This window comes from Urocitellus parryii, chromosome 13 (assembly GCF_045843805.1).
Source record: "Urocitellus parryii isolate mUroPar1 chromosome 13, mUroPar1.hap1, whole genome shotgun sequence".
NCBI classification, from domain to species: domain Eukaryota; kingdom Metazoa; phylum Chordata; class Mammalia; order Rodentia; family Sciuridae; genus Urocitellus; species Urocitellus parryii.
Window position 1 is genome coordinate 29,421,241 of NC_135543.1, and position 18,439 is coordinate 29,439,679.

General features: G+C 36.8%; 1 non-coding gene across 1 annotated transcript; it reads right to left on the bottom strand.

The window, feature by feature from the left end:
- Window positions 1-1,620: 1,620 nt before the first annotated feature.
- On the bottom strand, window positions 1,621-1,720 carry LOC113189715 (small nucleolar RNA U13). Its single transcript, XR_003301684.2, has one exon. It is a non-coding gene; the product is annotated as a small nucleolar RNA U13 (small nucleolar RNA).
- Window positions 1,721-18,439: the final 16,719 nt, after the last annotated feature.

Sequence of the window (18,439 nt, forward strand, 5' to 3'; positions counted from 1 at the left end):
TATTATCCAAACATTGCTTTCTCTGTGTCTGACTTGCTTTTACATATGCTTAATTGTGGGAAAGTGCTTCATCTTCAGTCTTTAAAATATCTTCTTCTCTTTCTTGACATGACAATCTTCCAATTCAATGGGGCACTGTGTAGAAAACGCAAGTTTTATGTGGCCCATTAGTTCCCATGATATGCAAAACAAGAAGGTTGGAAACAGTTGCTTTGGTCCACTGATCTGTTCAGCAAGTTTGTCAGGCAAATACAGAGACCAATATCCCTATGCTCTGTGACATTAGAGTTCTGTGGTCAGCTGTGGAAGACTCAAAGAAAAGTGATTCTTCAAAAAAAGGAGCTGTCATCTAGTGTGAGAAATATGTGTGAGGTTGTAACTTTGGGGAGGTTCAGCAATGATAACCCAGTTCAGGATGCTGGGTATAAGTAATGTATAGTTCCTCGCACATCCTTGCAGTATCCAAGACTCTCAGTCAAGCACAGAGAATACTTTTTGTACAGAGTTTCTCTTTTTTTCATACTCCTCTTTTTTTTTTTTTCATAGAGGATTCTGATTTGCATTGAGCTGATGGAGATATGCTGTTTATCACAACAGAAAGCCTTCTCTCTAGACACTAGTCTTCTGGGAGTTTGACTGATTGTAGATGAAAATCCATATATGCCACATCCAAAGAGGGAATGACGAATTTAGAGATGCTATCAGAAGTCATCACTACTTGGGAAATGTCCCTGTCTTTGCTTGATAGTTTATCTCTTGCTGCTGGCTTTCTCATTCTGGAGCTGGTCCAAGCAATCACACTTTCAATAGCACACTTCATGGCTGGCTGAGATGCTGTCAACAACATGATTTTGACCAGTAGGTAGGTTGTAAGTTCCAGGTTGTGAGCTGATTGAAGTCTCCCTCCTGCAGTAATGGAAGAGAACTCACCTTTATTAAACTGGACAGCTCCCGTTACGTCATGCCTTGGGTCAGACGTCACTGGCATGGTAACAGGAGATAGAGTTGGCTACATTCCATTCAAATTTGCCCTGTGATTCACTACCTTCAGATAGAACAAAATGTTCCATTTAAACATTTTCAACCTTGCCCATCTGAATGCACAATTTAGGAAAGGAAAAAGAGTGAAGGTTAAATTATTCAACACATTTATTTTGAAAAGTACATTTATATGAGTGTATGCTTTAAGTTTGCCACCAAAATATGACAGGATGGTTCAAAATGGTCAGTAATGTGCCACGCATGATGAAAAGATTTAGATATGATTGGATCACACTGTCGGGGATTTTGTATAAATCACAACATATTTTTATTGATAATATTTGTACTTCGTTTGTTTAAAGTAAAGCTGTTTATATTTGCAAAAACATATTGAAAATCCAAAAGTTATTTTCAAAGGAGTGGAGAACAGATACTTTTAAATGGCTAGGGAACAAATTATTCATGCATCTCTGATGCTTGATAGCACATGAATCTGTCACTTTATATTAAGCCCATCATGGTGACCCAGTAATGTGTTGATTCACTTGGAAGAATTAAAAGACACAGCACCTGACCTTAGGGAACTTACACTGTAGACAAACATTCTTCTTTTTTTCTTCTTCTTTCTTTTTTTTTTAACATCAGAGGGTAATGTGCCACTGCCGTAACAAGGTTTAGAGGGAGGCACACCTTACACATAGCGTGAAAACCCAATCATCACACTTATGAACCAAAGGATCTAGGCATATATTCTTGAAAAACAGACAATGAGACAAAAGCAGTAGTCATTCGATTCTGAGCTATGCATCATTCAGATAATATGTGTAATTCTTAGAAGTATAGGCTATAGTATTTAGGGACACAGGTAGGAAGTAGGATCATCTTTTTTTTATTGGTTGTTCAAAACATTACAAAGCTCTTGACATATCATATTTCGTACATTTGATTCAAGTGGGTTAGGAACTCCCATTTTTACCCCGTATACAGATTGCAGAATCACATGGGTTACACATCCATGTTTTTACGTATTGCCATACTAGTGACTGTTGTATTCTGCTATCTTTCCTAAGTAGGATCATCTTTAGAGGAAAAAAGGAAGAAGGCATTGAGCACAGCATGGGAGCCGGATGGAGCACTGTGGCATCTTCCAGCTAGCATGCTGGAGAGACAGGGAGGAGTAGTGTAGGAGTGGAAATAGACACATGGTGGCCTCGACAGATCAAAAGAGAAGAATAAAATGCACATGCTTTTCAATCCAGAGAGAGCTCTGCACTGAGATTGAAACTGCAGGCACTGATTAGGTCAAAGAGTCTTTTCTCTCTTTCCATAAATTGGTGAATCGTGCACTCTAGTTACAATTGAAGCTTCCTTTTAAGAACTCATTGCTATTTTGCACTTCCCAAGATGCTTGATGTCTCCTTGGAATCATCACTAATTATTCACTCCTCACTACTTGTATTCAACTGCCCTGGGCCCTGATGCTCTGTCAGTCTACCCGGTTTCCAGAAAAGTGACAATTCTCTTGGAGCATTTGAAAATGTAATTCAGACCCTGTGATTGTGTCTGTGGAACTCTTACTCTGACAAGCAAACCTGGGCTGAGAAGACCTCTTTTGCTTTTCATTTACTTGTATGTTAATGAAATAAAACTAAATTTTTGTAGCAGAGCCCTGTGATTTGTATCCACTTGTGTCCCAGGAAGCTTTGGTATATCACTCATCTGCTCACTCTTGGAGGCAGCTGATGGAATTGGGAAACTTTCTCCAGAGGTTGCTGCTGCACTTACTGGTGAAAAGGCTGACACATTGCTATGGAAATCTCACTGGCTATTGAGACAGAAGACCCCTTTAGGTTCATGATCTTCTTTTGCCTTATGGCAAATTCTTCAGGTTCTGAGTTTATCTGAGACCTAACTTCTGATATAAACACTAAATAAAACAATTTTCATAAAATATATTATAATAATAAAAGTCTAAATATTCACTTATTAATAAATAAACCCATCTGTTCAGGCAAATACGCATTGAAATGTCCCCTGATTAGCACTGGGGATACTGCAGTAAAAAAGGATAAATATATATCTCACTCAGTGGAATTTACAACCTAGTAAACTGAGGATTTGGAGGTTGAAAAAATGTCATCAAAATAGAAAGAAGGGGGATAAACATGAAGGATTATAGGCCACAAAGCATAGAAGTAGACTACCTACTATGCAGACTGATTTTTTTCCTATGGACAGGAAAGCAGCAGGACGTGAATTTTCTGCTGATGATCTTGTATCTCCTTTTCTATAAGGTCCTATTCATGCCTCACAGGATCTGTTAAAATCCTTGTGCTATTTATCCATTGCAATTTCCCAGGCTGGATAGCCATACTGCTCTTAGAAACTCCATTTGTTGATCTGCCATAAAGGAAATATTTTGGGGCTGTTGAATGGGAACAATGAACTGCAGAGATCAAGAGGATACCAGACAGAAACAATGAAGACCAAAAAGAGAAAAGGAAGAAAAAAAATGGCTTTGAAAAAAAATAATAATTAAAATACTGGTATTCGTGGTTACTTCCCTATAATTAAAAGCTTAAATTAATATGTTTATTCTTTAACTTTGTATTTTGTTTTAGTACCACAAAACAATATTTGTTCATATATCATTTATATAGTTATAAATATGATTGTCTTAAACAGAAACTGATTTGCATTAAATTAAGCAATAAACTAGCACTCAAAATATGAAAGTGGTTTATTTTGTGAGGCTAGCTCACAGAATGGAAAGGCAGAATTATACTCAGGATCAGGATATTAAAGCAGAAAATGCAAGGTGATCATGGCTCTCTCTTTTTGACAGGTGGTCTTTGCTTTTTTCTGCATCTCTGTTGTAGTCAACTGTCTCTACATAGCAGATCTTTGTGGCAATTTGGATTCTAGGACATAGATACTAAAACAGAGTTGAGATGCAAAATATTTATCAAGACCCACCCAGAAAAGAAAGCCAGAGGAAACAGAATTGTGCCAGGGAAAAAAGTTGAATTGTGACACATACTTGACAAGGTGTCAATCAACATAACAGGCAGCTCTGGAGTAAGTTTATACATCAGGATTGTCCCTGTCAGGGTGAGGCCCCTATGCATACCTTCCTGGCTCAGGATCAATATTTGAGTGGAAAGGGCATGATTTTAGGTAACTGTGGCTCTTCCTTCAAGGGTCTGAGGACAGTTCTGAAATGCTGACAGGAGGCTGTGGGCTGACTATACTCCCCACAAGCTGGCAGCAACTCTTACCTCAAAAGGTGATGTGGGTGTTGTGTCTCCATGTCCCCCACACTCTCTGGCTTTCCATCTTTGTGGCAGGATGGACATTCCCTGGATAATGGCTTTCATTCTCATCCTGTTTAATAACAAAACTGCAAGTGTTAAAAGACAATTATGGTCCTTTATCATTTGCATACCATTTGTCTAGACAATGAGAAATTAAGCAACCAGAGCACCATCCTGATATGAAATCTATTCTCAGGAAGTCCTGGCAAAATTCTTGATTGGTAGAAAAAAAAAGAATTTAGATTGTTGAGGGCCACAGACGAGTCGGGATGACGCATGGCATTTTTGCCAGAAGTAGTGGTTGAGAGGTGACGCTATCGAGCCATTAACATGGTGACTTTTGAGTTCTGGCGGAGTTCCCATTGAGTTCAGCTTGAGCTCTCAAGGGGATTCCCGGAGAGTTCCCATTGGTTGGGGAGGAGGGATATTTCCGGTTGCTGGTTCCTGGAGTAGCGGCGTGGCGTTTGGGGGAGTTCCCCAGGGAGCGTGTGTGGAGTGTGCTGGTGGAGTTCAGAAATAAAGTTTGTTCCTGCTTCAGTGGCTCGTGATTTGTGCCCAGCCAGACTGCGGCATTAGATAAAATTAGTATTTTTTCAACGTTACATTGAACAGAAAGGATTCCAGTAAGAAAAGGCAATTAAATCAACGTGTTGAAATTCTCTTAGAAAACTTAAAGGGAAAAGTGATGATGCTTTATTTAAAACAAAACCATGTACATGAGTTAGTGGTGGCACATTCATTTTCTGCCTTCCACTATTAGTTATGTATGTGACATTGTTCAAGGCCCTTAGTTTCTCTGGGCTCAATTCAAATTTATCAAACTAGGAGGTGGGATGAGATGTCACTTACACTGTAATAGTTTGTGAAATCTATAATACTGTAGATGATATACTTGGTGTTTTATTATTTCTTACAGAAAGCTAAATGAATGGTCTGAAGATTACTTATTGTGTTTTTTCTTCTAATTTAGGACTTTTTCTGATCATAAAGGTGATAACTCATGTGATCAATGAACTATAAAGAAAATAAAAATTAAAAAAAAAACATTGAGAGTCAAGTTGAAATAAGTCTCTTACAGTGGGCATGGGTGACTACAGTAGAAAAATTTTTTGAAAGTTTGTTTTATCATAGAAAAACTTGAATTTAAATATATGTTCTACTGATTAGCTCAGTGACTATGCATAAGCCACTCAAACCCTATGAACCATTTCTCTTAGCTTTTGCATGAGGTTTGAATACTCAGCTTTTGCATGAGATTTGAATACTATCTAACATATATCTGGAAGGAATGCTGTAAAATTATGATTAAATTACATGGAAAAAGGAGCCTTTTAGCTGTAAAGATATATACACACCTGAGTCATTGGGGTTTACTTCTTTCAGTCTTTGATAGACAATGGGTTTGCTATTTTAAGGAATTTTAAACCATTAGCAGCTCAGAGTGGATGAATTTTTAAAACTGCTTTTCACAATGGTATGGAACTCAGAATATCTTGAGGGATTGAACAATTGAGCTATAGGTAGGAATGATAGAAACATGTAGAGATAATAGAAGACAGAGGTAAGGGGGCAATGATAAACTTCTTTCAACTTTTCTGAGATTTCCCCTTTACTGGACATATCATCTCTGTCTTAAGTCCATCATTTCTACTTTCTGATAGATTTTTTTCCCTCTTTGAAATAAAGTGCAAAACATGAGAGAAATGAAGTAAAATTGAGCTCTAAAAGAAATTAAGTGAGCCATGAAACAAAGCCCTCTTCAAACTATAAACTGCATTGAAGCCAGCCCTTTCAATTAGAGCTCGTCCCAAAGCATCCGTGGTATTTTCTTCATTTTCTAAGTCATCAAAATTTTTCATGGGGCAGACATAAACTCAGTAGTGGATTAATAGTTCTGTGAGTAATGGAAGAGTTGTAAATTCCTGATTTTTAAATCACTGCAGCTTATAAATAGGAAATTGTACATTAACTGTAAATGGTGATAATGCTTATAATCTTCTCTCCTCTTCCTCAACCTATGGTGACCTGTTTTGTTTCATGATAGGAAAACTGTATGCAGATAAAATTGGTGCAAATAAATATGTGAGCTTTCTCTTTAAAGGAAATGCTTTATTACTCAAAGATTAATTTTGTGTTATAAGGAAATAGTGTGTAATTTAAGTGGTTCTGGATAGTCATCTTTTGCAATTTTTCAGAAAAGAAGTATATCTCAGTTCTTACTGATATACAATCAATTAAAGCACATAAGAATAATTGCAATTATCTGGTTCAATCTCTTGTTTTTCCCAAGGATAGATCTGAAACTATGAAGCTGGTGACACCTGCCCAAACCTCACAGTTCTTTATTAGCAGTGCCTATGCAGAGTTCAATATGCTGATACCAAGATGTGTGCAAAGATAGACCCCCTTGTCCCCTATGCACTCAGCAGAAGGAACTCTTTTCAAATGGTGCTTGACTCATCCACATTTTTTCTTGTGCCCACTACAGAGCATCTTCTGGTTTTCCAGGGTTTATGCCAATGTGCTCAATAGTTCAGGATGATTATGTTAGGTATGTTAGTCAATTTTTCATTACTAAAACAAAAATATGACAAACAAATCAAGTTGTAAAAGTAAATGATTCATTTTGGTTCACAGTTTCAGAGGTTTCAGTTCACAATTGATTGGGTTGGCTCCATAGCTTTCTGACCTATGGCAAGACAGAATATTATGGCACAGAATGCATGGCAATGGAAAAAGGCCACTCAGCTTATAGGTGGGAAGTGAAAAAAAAGAAAGAGGAAAAGACCAGAGTCCCATAATCCCCTTCAAAGATAAGACTGGATGACCTAAAATCTCCCAGTAGACCCAACCTCATCAAAGCTCTACCATTTCTCAATAGTGCCCAAATAAGAACTAAGCCTGAAACACATGTACCTCTTCGGGACACTTGAGATCCCAACTGAGGCATATAGGTACGTGTTACTCAAGGAAACATGTTAATTATAATAGCAGGTACAAAGCATGATAATAAAAACAGGTCTTAGAAGTCACTTATAACCCTGAATTCCATGTGTGACTACTTAAAATGAAATGATCATACAATCCGTGATAAAATACCTGCAGAGAAAGAAACGTACTGCTCTATCTCCTATTATAAGGCCGTTGAAAAGGTGATTATTCATATATTCAAAACCATAATATCCTGGCTCAAATTTGAGATAGAGATTTTTCTCTAGCAAATTTTTCTTTCCAGGCCAACATAAAATATTAAGCTGTGAGTTGGGGCATCACTATATCTACTAAAACTCTTTCATCATAAAATTGATTAGGTTACTCATTCATTTCAGAAACATTTGGGAATGTAAAGAATATATTGTGCCAGGGAACAGAAAAATAAATGTATAAAATCATACTAGTATAAAGAATTCATAATCCAGTGTAGGGAAAATATAGATAACCAAATTCTTTCCATTCTTATTTAGCCACAACATTAACTATTGACAACAATGACAATCTAGGAATATAAGTAATTTAGGAAACGTGCCTAGAAAATGGGGAGAAGTACAGGTTTCTAGGAATCTTGATAATTGTTGTACTTGTGAAATTAGCTCAAGCACCAAGACACAAATTATATTAAAGACCAGTTCCACTTGAAAGTTTTTTAAATGAAGAAAAGGGATCTCAGAAAAGTGACTTTCCAAAGTTCTGTAGTTTCTCTGGGGTAGAATTGAAGGGTCGTTTTGCTGAGAAAATGACATCTACATACCTATGAAGGACAGAGAGGGTATTCAATCAGCAGCAAGCAGTGGAAGGGCATTTTAGACAGAGGGAACAGCCGGCATGAGGTTTGGAGGCAAGTCTCTGTAGAGATTATCATGGTTGCTCCAAGCAATTAATCATGTTGAAGACATAGAATTATGGGAAAAAAATTTCAAACGGGAAAAAAATTACATTGGAGAAATGGCTACAAACAAAAAATCTTTCAGTGTGTCCTCTCTTGCCTAGTTGCAGTGTTTCCCAATTTCTATTTTTAGAAAATTCCTCCCTCCAACTCATCTCTTTCGTTAGCTACCATTAGAATTATAGAAAAGAAGTAGATACAACAGTTCTTTATTCATTGTTTTGTTCTAATGAATGACTGTTCAGATTTGCATCAGTTTTCCTCATTTGTATTATGTAAAGAGCAGAGAAGTAGATTTCTGTTATCATTTTATTAACTTTCTTGTCTTGAAGCAAAGAAGCAGGGTCAAGGTAATGCAGAAAATTCATATCGCTCCACTCTGCCTTTCAATTTGCTTTCCCTTGGATTTTTTTCCCATCTACTCTTTTTCACTGACATGGCAGAACTAGTATTCACTTCACGTCTCCACCATTTCTGCAGCGTCTCTGTATGTCTGCTTGCTCTGAGGCTGTAAGGCTGAGCCTCAGAGGCAAGAATCCAAGAAGACAGGCCTGGGTGGGTGACCCCCATGAGCTTCTTGGGCGTGCGTGTGGGGCTGATGTTTGATAGAAAGTAAATAAATGCTACCCTCTGCTGTTTTTCATCAGTAAATATGAGAGTGCGCTCAGGAGAAATAAAGGTGAAATTCTGTCTGTTTATAAACAAAATAGCTATGTGAAGCCTTAAAAGCCTGTAATTTACCCAGGAGCTGAAACATATGCACTCTCAAAATAGCCAAAACAAAGAAATAATCTATTTAAAAGCCATGGGTATTACAGTCTCTTAGCTCTAAATTATACCTTCCATTAAAGTGGGAAGAAACCACTTGGATGTGTTCTATAGATAAACAAGAAATGTGTGTTTTTGAGTTACCTGGAAGCTTTGAGGTGCTTATGGCCCAGAATTCATCAGGAGGAAGAGCAAGATCTCTCAGAAAACAGGGGTGCCTCTTTCTAAGCAAACAATAACATAGCCAGCCTCAGAGAAGAACGTGAGTTGCAGACAGGATCAGACTGAACATGAACCAATTTTCATCATGGCAGGATAGGAGATTTTCAAGTGACATTTTGAAAAAATGAAATTTGGAAACTCAGATGTCTAACGTGGTGGAAATGTCTGTGTGGGCCATTGCTTCTTTCTCTTCTAAAGCCACAGGCCTTGTTGTAACACACACACACACACACACACACACACACACACACACAAACACACACACACCCCACATGGGACAATATAGGCATGGACTTTGGATAAGAAATCCTGGAGATACCTCTTCCTTGCTTCTAAAATTGAACGTTCTTAGTTATGACTGTCTTCTTAGGGACATGCTAAAATAAATATCAGTGACACTTGGATATCAGGGCTTGTTTATTAATTTATTTATTGCTTAAATCAATATCTCACCATGTGCCATGATTCTCACGCGACAAGATTTATAGGCCGAAAGAGGCGACAGATGCAAACAGAAGCACTGAATAGCAGTTGCAAATGCTTAATGAGGTTTTATCCCAGAAACTATGAACCCAGAGGTGAAAAGGAGCTCTCCAGGAAGCTCTCCTTTGGCATTTGGCTTCTCAGCCTCCCTGCTTTTCCTGGCCTTCTGCCCTGAGCTGCGGGCGCTCCCTTTCCTCACCAGATTCTTGCTGCCTCTTGCTGCCAAGAGCCCCCAAGCTCACCAGACTCTCAAAAGCTCTCTTATCTATTCACATGCAGAGATAAATATGGAGAAGGGCAGGGATAGATAAGTTAGAATCTGGAATGGTAATTTCAGGCATAGTCCAGCAGCACAAAGTGTTCTGTGCAGGGGGTTTGATGAGAGGAGACAACAGGCCTCCAGCAGGCCTCCAGCATTGTCTAAGACCATTTAACAACCCCTGCCAATGGGTGGAGCTGGAACCAGATGCACAGACCCTGTGGCTATTTCTGCCTTGGGGCTAGAACATTAGGACTCTGCCACCCTCAGATGGCCAGGCAACACTCTGCTCCTTGCCATGTTCCCCTTTCCTGAAGGATTTCGTCAGTGTACAGAAAACAGCTCACACACAATCAAGATTATATCATATATACTGTCACCTGCCATTTACTGGTACATTTCTCATCCACAGTTTCTGTCTCTCCTTGTTGGGAGTCTTGGTGTCATATGGATGTGTGTGTGTGTGTGTGTGTGTGTGTGTGTGTGTGTGCCTTCAGTGATCCCATAGCTGCTGTTGCTTTCTGTAGATTCTATATTGATTGGATGTTTTCACATTAGGACTTTTTTTTTTACTTAAGGTATACGAAAGAGGTACAAGAAATGACCTCAACCAGTTAAGATATAAAAATTATAATTTGCAAACCAAAACATGGGGACTAGCAAACAAATTTCTTTCAAAAAGAGATGTATTTATATAAAAACTCTTAATCAATTATAAAAAATAAATAAATTCACCACTAAATACCCATACATTTACATTATATGATGACTTTTAAAATGGATATTTAACCAGTTGTATGGGTTACTATACTTTTAGCACAGCTATTAAAAACTCAGGCTGCATAGCACACAATACGTATTTTTAAGATAAGTTAATTATTTCAATTCTAGTTATCATGAAATTGGAAATCTCAAGGCATTTCTGTGGTACATGTGGAGAATGGGTAAGGGTATTTGAAATTGGCATAAATTCAAAAGCTGTTTTGCCCTCAAGTTCTCTACCTTAGGAGGTAAGCAGAGCTGTAACGATTTCAGCAGTAAATTGTTCCATCTTATTGTTCTGCTGCCTTTTAAATGTGAGGTTAACTTACCTCAGGTCAACAAACAAAACTGTTTTGTGTTCCTGCTGGTACCAAACTATCTCTTTAGACACATGTTAGCTCAATTAAACGGCAACAACAAAACATTTTGAAAAGCTAATCAGAGTAGCTTTGTTTCAATCAGGATTTCGTACTGGTTTATATGGTCTTTACTACTTCATAGGTGACTTTTGACATGCAATTATTTTGGTCAACAGTGAGGCTGAATAGGGTCGGGAAAGGGAGATGGAGAGCTGAATGTATAATTTCACAACTTAGAAGTTCCCAGGACTTATTAGAATTATTGGGATCATATTTGGAGTTCCCTTGGTGATTTGCTGGCATGTGGCCTCAGTTCTTCCCCACACACTTGCTTCTCCAGCCCTACTTAACCTTCTTCCTGGGGCTCTCCGTTTTTTGTACAATACTGAGGAGGAAAGCCACACTGGATAACTTCTTAGGATATTTCTCAGTCCTCCTTCCTAAATTTGAAAAAATGTGTTTTTTTTTTTCAGTACTAGGGATTGAACCCAGAAATGTTCTACCACTGAGCTACATCCCAAGTCCTTTTTTGCTTTTTATTTTGAGTCAGGATCTTGCTAACTTTCTCAGGCCAGGCTCAAACTTGTTATCTTCCTGTCTCAGCTTCCCACGTTGTTGGAATTATAGGGATTGCAGGCATGCACACACAAGGTGCTTGAGATTTATTATTTGGGGTGTATGTATTTTCAGACATGTAGGAGGGGTCTCTTTAAATTCTAACAAATTCTCCAAAATAAAAGTTAAAAATAAAAAGTCAATAAAAGTCAATAAAATTTAAAAATCACTTTGTTACATGTTTTGTGTTTGTTTTTTGATCATTTTAATAAAACTCATTCTTCATAAAATTGAATGTAAAAGGCACAACCGACAAAATAAAAATATCAAAGAATTAGACTTCAAGAAAACTGAAATTATTTTTCTTTAAAAGACATTTGTTGGGGCTGGGGATGTGGCTCAAGCGGTAGCGCGCTCGCCTGGCATGCGTGCGGCCCGGGTTTGATCCTCAGCACCACATACCAACAAAGATGTTGTGTCCGCCGAGAACTAAAAAATAAATATTAAAAAAATTCTCTCTGTCTCTCTCTCTCTCTCTCTCTCTCTCTCTCCTCTCTCACTCTCTCTCTCTCAAAAAAAAAAAAAGACATTTGTTGGGCTGGGGTTATAGCTCTGAGTTAGAGCACTTGCCTCGCACTTGTGAGGTACTAGGTTCGATCCTCAGCATCATATAAAAAATAAATAAATAAAATAAATAAATAAAGATATTGTGTCCATCTTTAAAAAAAGGCATTTGTGAAAATAAAAATTGCAGCCATACACTTGGAGAAAGTATTTTCTAAATGTATATGTGAAAAGGACTCTATTGAATAATATATAAATCAATAGTATGTAAACAAATAATCCTGTTATAATGGCAGCAGGATTTTTGCATAGAATCACAGTAAACACAAGTGATAAGTATGCACATGAGAAGACGCTCAATATCACTGGTTATTTGTGAGATACAAATTAAAACAACAATGAGAGTTATTACTTTTACACTAAGATGTGAAAATAAGAGACACTGATGATATTAAGTATTGGGAAAAATGTCGAGTAATTGGAGTATTCTATACTGTTGGTGGGAATGTAAAATGGTACCACTTTAGAACATTTTTACCTATAATCTGACTCTACCTTTTATCTCTAGCTATTTGCATAAGACATATGAAAGTACATATCCAAAGACTTGATAAGAATATTCATGGCGGTCCTATTTGTCATTACCCTAAAACTGGAAGCAACCCAAGTGCTCATCAACAGGTGAATAAAGAAACAAATTGTGCCATAGCTCAATAGTGAAATACCAATCAATAATAACAGTGAGCAAAACAATGGTACTTGCCTGGATTAGCTGGATAAGGCTAGTATTGGCTCACAAGACTGGATGGTGTGCATTTCTTTCCAACTGGAAGTTGAAAGATGCTGCATTGATAACTTGAAATCATCCATAGTGGGAACATTTACACCAGTAGAATTGGTAAATGCTACAAATTAGTCTTCATCACTATCACAGAGATCTGGTTGTTAAATGTACATTAGCATCCTGCTGAATATATGTACAAACATGAATTAATCTAAGAATCATGATGAAAGAAATCAAAGCGAGTCTGATTCTATTTATATGAAATCTATAAAATGCAAACTAATCTATGGTTAGAAAAAGCAATTTGTTCCTTTTCTGGGAACAAAGGGAGTAATGGATCACACATAACTATGAGAAAACTTTTGAAGTCAATGGATATGTTCGTTATTTTAATTGTTGATGGAAGTTTTATAGATAACATATATACCAAAATTCATGAAAATTCAGGAGGTTATGAACCTTATTGATGCTAATTATATGTCAATAGGGAAAACCTATTGGAGAATCAAATAATCAACTTCCTCTTGCCAAAATTATATCTCATCATCCTCAGCAGCATTTTTTTTTTGTGAACTATACTTTCTTGTGGCATTTCTGTAATCTGATCTTTTCATATTTTACCCTTATCCATACTAATAAACTTTAATTTTCTGTGCAAACTTGCTTCCTTACAGAACTTAAAAGTCTTTCTTCCTGTGCATTAAAAATAAAATAAATAAATAAAAAATTGCCAAAATCTAAAATAAAAGACATTCTTCCTGCTCTGTGCCTGGCTGCTTGCTCTCTCTGTTCCGTACCTTACTTTAACCAGCCTTGCATCATTTACTACTTTAATTCATTTTATGAGAAACACAATATTACAAGAAGAATCATCAGAAATCACAGTGAATGGTTTTGTCTAAAAAGAATTTGGATTTGTATCTCTATCAAAGGGATTAGAAAATCAAAGAGGATCATTCTCCAGATGTTACTCTTGAAGAAAACAACAAATGGTCTCCCATGACTGAATTCTCCAGAACAAAGTAATGTTTTCTGCTTGGGAAGATTAGAGGAATTCTTTTGAGAAACAACTATTCCCAAATTTGGAAACATTGTACATTCTCTCATGGGAACATGTCAACATTAAGAAGTTTGAGATAGAAATGAATATGCAGGCCATCCTTAAATTTTGCTCCTAAATTTTTACACATATATCAATATGTTATATTATTTTAAACCTCTATATAATTAATGATACACAAAAGTTTCTTTAAGAAAGAAATCCTCATGAAGCTTATGAATAATCTGAAGACAGAAAAAATAAGACATCTAGAAAAGATGGATTGAGGACAAGAAATGGGATTTCTGAGAAGTTAAGAAAGATTCCCATCATTCACGCCTGATTTTTCACATTCAAGAGAAGGAATGGGGTAAAAAAATATACTGCTAAAATAAAATGCCTGGCTATTTCTTACCACCCAGACTCTTGATTTTCTGGCCAACCAATTCATCCCTGAAAACCCCAGTGTTTCTAAACTATTGAGCAGACCCAGAAAGTTGAAAATGTTCACTCTGAACCTAACAATTTCATTTTGTTGCTGTAGCTCTTTCACGGCATCACTTTAAAAAAAAAATTGTATGGACTTTTCACAATTAATCTGTTATGAAATGATGGGGGATCAGATTCCCAGAGAAAATATCAAAAATATTCACTTCTCCAATGGTGTCATTTAATACATGAAACCTTACTAAAATCAATTTTTAATTTTTTCTTCTGAGGACATTTAATTTTCTTTTCAAATAGTTTGATCAAGGCCAGGGCAAGTAAATTGATGGGTGGTGAGAATGGGTGAAGTCAGACAGCTAAAATATTTATTGGATGGTGTCCACTCTGCCTTAGGTCACATCTCTCTGAAGTTCACTCCTATGCCAAACCATCTTTTAAAGTTATTGGGAAAAAGTCTAAATCTAAAGTAACTCTGCCATGATATCCTGATATAAGTGGTCACAAACATAGTTTCTCTGTTTATTATAGAGTGTAATTATTTTTTCCTGTGTTGCCCTCAGTGGAGAGTAATGTGGACAGGGAGAAGAGCTCTTGCAAGTAGAAAAAGGAATCACTAACTGGGGTTATTGAGTATTGAAAACACAATGGTTTCCACTTGTCCTAAAGCCCAGAGACAAATAAAAGGCTCAGTTGGTTGCTGAAAAAGACAATGCCAATCTAAGATGTTTGTTACAGTTAACAATAAGGGAGGCTGGCTCAGAGTTTATAATTCAGGAGAAGGTTTTCTTAGGAAATATTGTGTATGTGCTGACTCTTGAAAAATGATCACAGTGGTTTTCATGTAAAGCAAGAACATTGGTCTAGGTGGATGGAATGAAATCACCAAAACTCTGAAGCATGAAATAAAAATATAAATTCTGTTTTATATTATTTAGATGTAAAGTTCATGCTCCGGTGTGACAGGGAAAATAAGTTGTGTCCTCTGTTTAGAGTTCTGCTTATCCTGATAAGAGCTTGCAGAAGGCCTTCAAGTTGGGCAGAAGTATGGCTGGATTTTAATTTCATTTATCATAATGTATATGATCAAATCTCCATTGAAAAACAAATAGCTCAACTAAAGCATATGGTTTTGTGTTGAATACAGGTTGAAGTGAGATTGCCTAAAAGGTAGAATAATTTATTTAATAGCTTAAGGATCATCTTGTATTATTCTCAAAATCAATATGACAGGCAGGGTATATTATTATTGTTATTATAATAATCACCTTCTATCCATACCTTTAAAGAGGGTAGTCTCTCTGCCCTGTTGTTATACAGGTGGCCAAATGTATGACTTCTAATACTGCATAGAGAGATTGACAGCAGGTTGTCACATATACTCAAGTTTAGGAAACAACATCTGTGCCACATAGGGTCACTTGGGAATTATATTTTGAGACAGAGTAAACAGCCAGGGACTGTTGTAGGGATTTTTTTTCTTAAAAGAGTGGGGTAACTACTGATTCTCACAGGAGAATATGATTGACTTATCTGAGTAATCCTACGGGCTGGCAGGAGCGAAAACACACTGCTGAGGGATAAGCAGGAACTGTGCCTCTTGAGGGTTGTTTTGCCAAGAGGCTTTATCAGTGGGACAAAAATGGGAGAAGAAATTATGGTTAGGACATTTAAGTCACTTCCAATTTCAGATGAAAAAGCTGCACCTAATATCGAGTCTTCGTTTTAAATCCTACCCCATAGTTATGTGTCCCATTAGTGAAGATCACAGTCATCTTTAGCATTTATTGACTGTTTTCCATGTGTAAACCATGTCCTCTAAATGTTTTATATGTGTTATTTCTTTTAATTCTCATAAAACCCTTTGAAGTAGAAAACATAAAGTGTTTTCCTTTTAAACATAAGGAAACTGGGACATAAAAGTGCATATTAGTTGCTTAATTCACAGTTAGTACATGTTAGGACCAAGATTTGAACCTCAGTTTATCTAATGCCAAGTTCTTCAGACTGTACAAGATGCATCATAATAGAAAGCAATCATTAATATTTCAATTACCTATAGCACAGCTAGTCATGAAATAAAATGTTAAATATGCTTAAATTCTTAGAACAAATTCAAATCACTATGTCCACAGGGAGTTAGTTTGGACTTCTGGTAGAAATGCCAGATCCCCTAGTACAGACATTCACTCCCCTTTGTTTTTCAGGGTATTTCAGTGGGATATGAAGTACTGGTATTAGGAAGAGTTCTGGGTCTCATTTCCAGCTCTGCCACACAGCGTAAAACCTGGCATAAATTTGATGATCTCCCCCTATGGTTTCTTCCTCATGACACATGAAGAGGTTTGATCATTGTTTTCTGAGAACACAGACAGTGCCCAGAGCACCCAGTTATGCAGTAGACAACCCCTTGCCATTGAAGAGCTTATATTTTATTATAGAAAGTAATACACAGGTAAGAAATGATGTAATTTTAGATAGTGATGAACATTACAAAGAAATTTAATAATGAAATAGAATTAAATTGAGAAGAAAATTTCAAAGGAAAGTAGAGAAGAGTTCAGACATGTGCCTGGACAGCAAGGAAGACCTGTGGGTCCAGCGAACAGTGAACAAGGACAAGAACTGTAAGTTAGGAAGACTAATAGGCACCAGACCAGGAAGGCATGCCATGGCTTTGAAACTTGGGTCTAAGTTTAGATTCTTCATTAGACTCTTCTTCAAGAATATCAAGCATAGAAACAAAAGGAAAATACAATGTTATATGAACCAAGGAATCCATCTATGTTATATCATCCATAATAAAGTCAGATTCTACCTGGATGATGATATAGTGCCAAATGTAGACCTTGATACAAAGATGCAAATGAAGCCTAGATGTGAAGAAAAACTTGTGACATAATTCCATCCTTCAGGAGGAAACTGATGAGACCTCGGATCATCTTCACAATTTCTGTTCAAATTTAGAGACAGAAGTCAAATTGCAATGAGTGAGGAAATAAATGACAAGTGAGGCAGGGGGAAGGTTAGCCTATCAGGAGATGAATGTGTTGTACAAAATGCATTATAATAAAAAGCAATCATTAGTGTTTCAATTACATACAGCACAGCTAATCATGAATCAAAATGCTTAAATTCTTAGAACAAATTCAAATCACTTATGCCTGCAGGGAGTTAGTTTGGACTTCCTGGTGTAGATGCCCAATCCCCTGGTACACGCGTTCATTCCCCTTTGTTTTACATGGTATTTTAGTGGAAATATGAAGTACTGGTATTAGGAAGATGTTTAGCATGCCATTGTTGGAGATTTTTGCAGATAATAGATATTTAAACAGCTTTGTGCAGAGGTACCAACAGGGAGAGACAATTAAAAAAAGAGAGAAGGCAGTTAATAGGAAATAATGTCTCCATTTTAGTCTAGTGAAGAACAGAAATGAATGAATGAATGAATGAGATTTTAGATGGGGATAATACAGGGAAGAAAAAGCTGTGCAATGGGTATGGAGTACCAAGAAGGCAGCAGAGGAGTTAGTGTGGGACTCAAAGCATGGGGACAGGAAGAATATAGCCTGACAGAAAATATTAGAATATTAGACAATAAGATTTTAGAGATAAGGGAGTTCTGAGTTCTCAGAAAGACTTATTATTTCTTGAGAATCTAAAAAAATGTCCTTTTCCTCCATGTTGGGACTGTTATATGAAGCACTTTGTGTTACTTCTGTGGTATGAAGTTGTCTCTTGACAATGCCTTTGGGTTTGTATCCTTTTCTAAGAACAAAAATATACGGCATTAAAAATATGGAAATATCAGGGACTGGGGTTACGGCTCAGTGGTAGAACGCTTACCTCTCATGTGCAAGGCCCTGGGATGATCCTCAGCAGCACATATAAATAAATAAAATAAAATTATTGTGTACAACTACAAAAAAATAAGTATTTTTTAAAATATGGAAATATCATAATTTTCTTATGTACACATATGAAATTACCTAAATAAACACCACTATGGTGTCCACCAACAA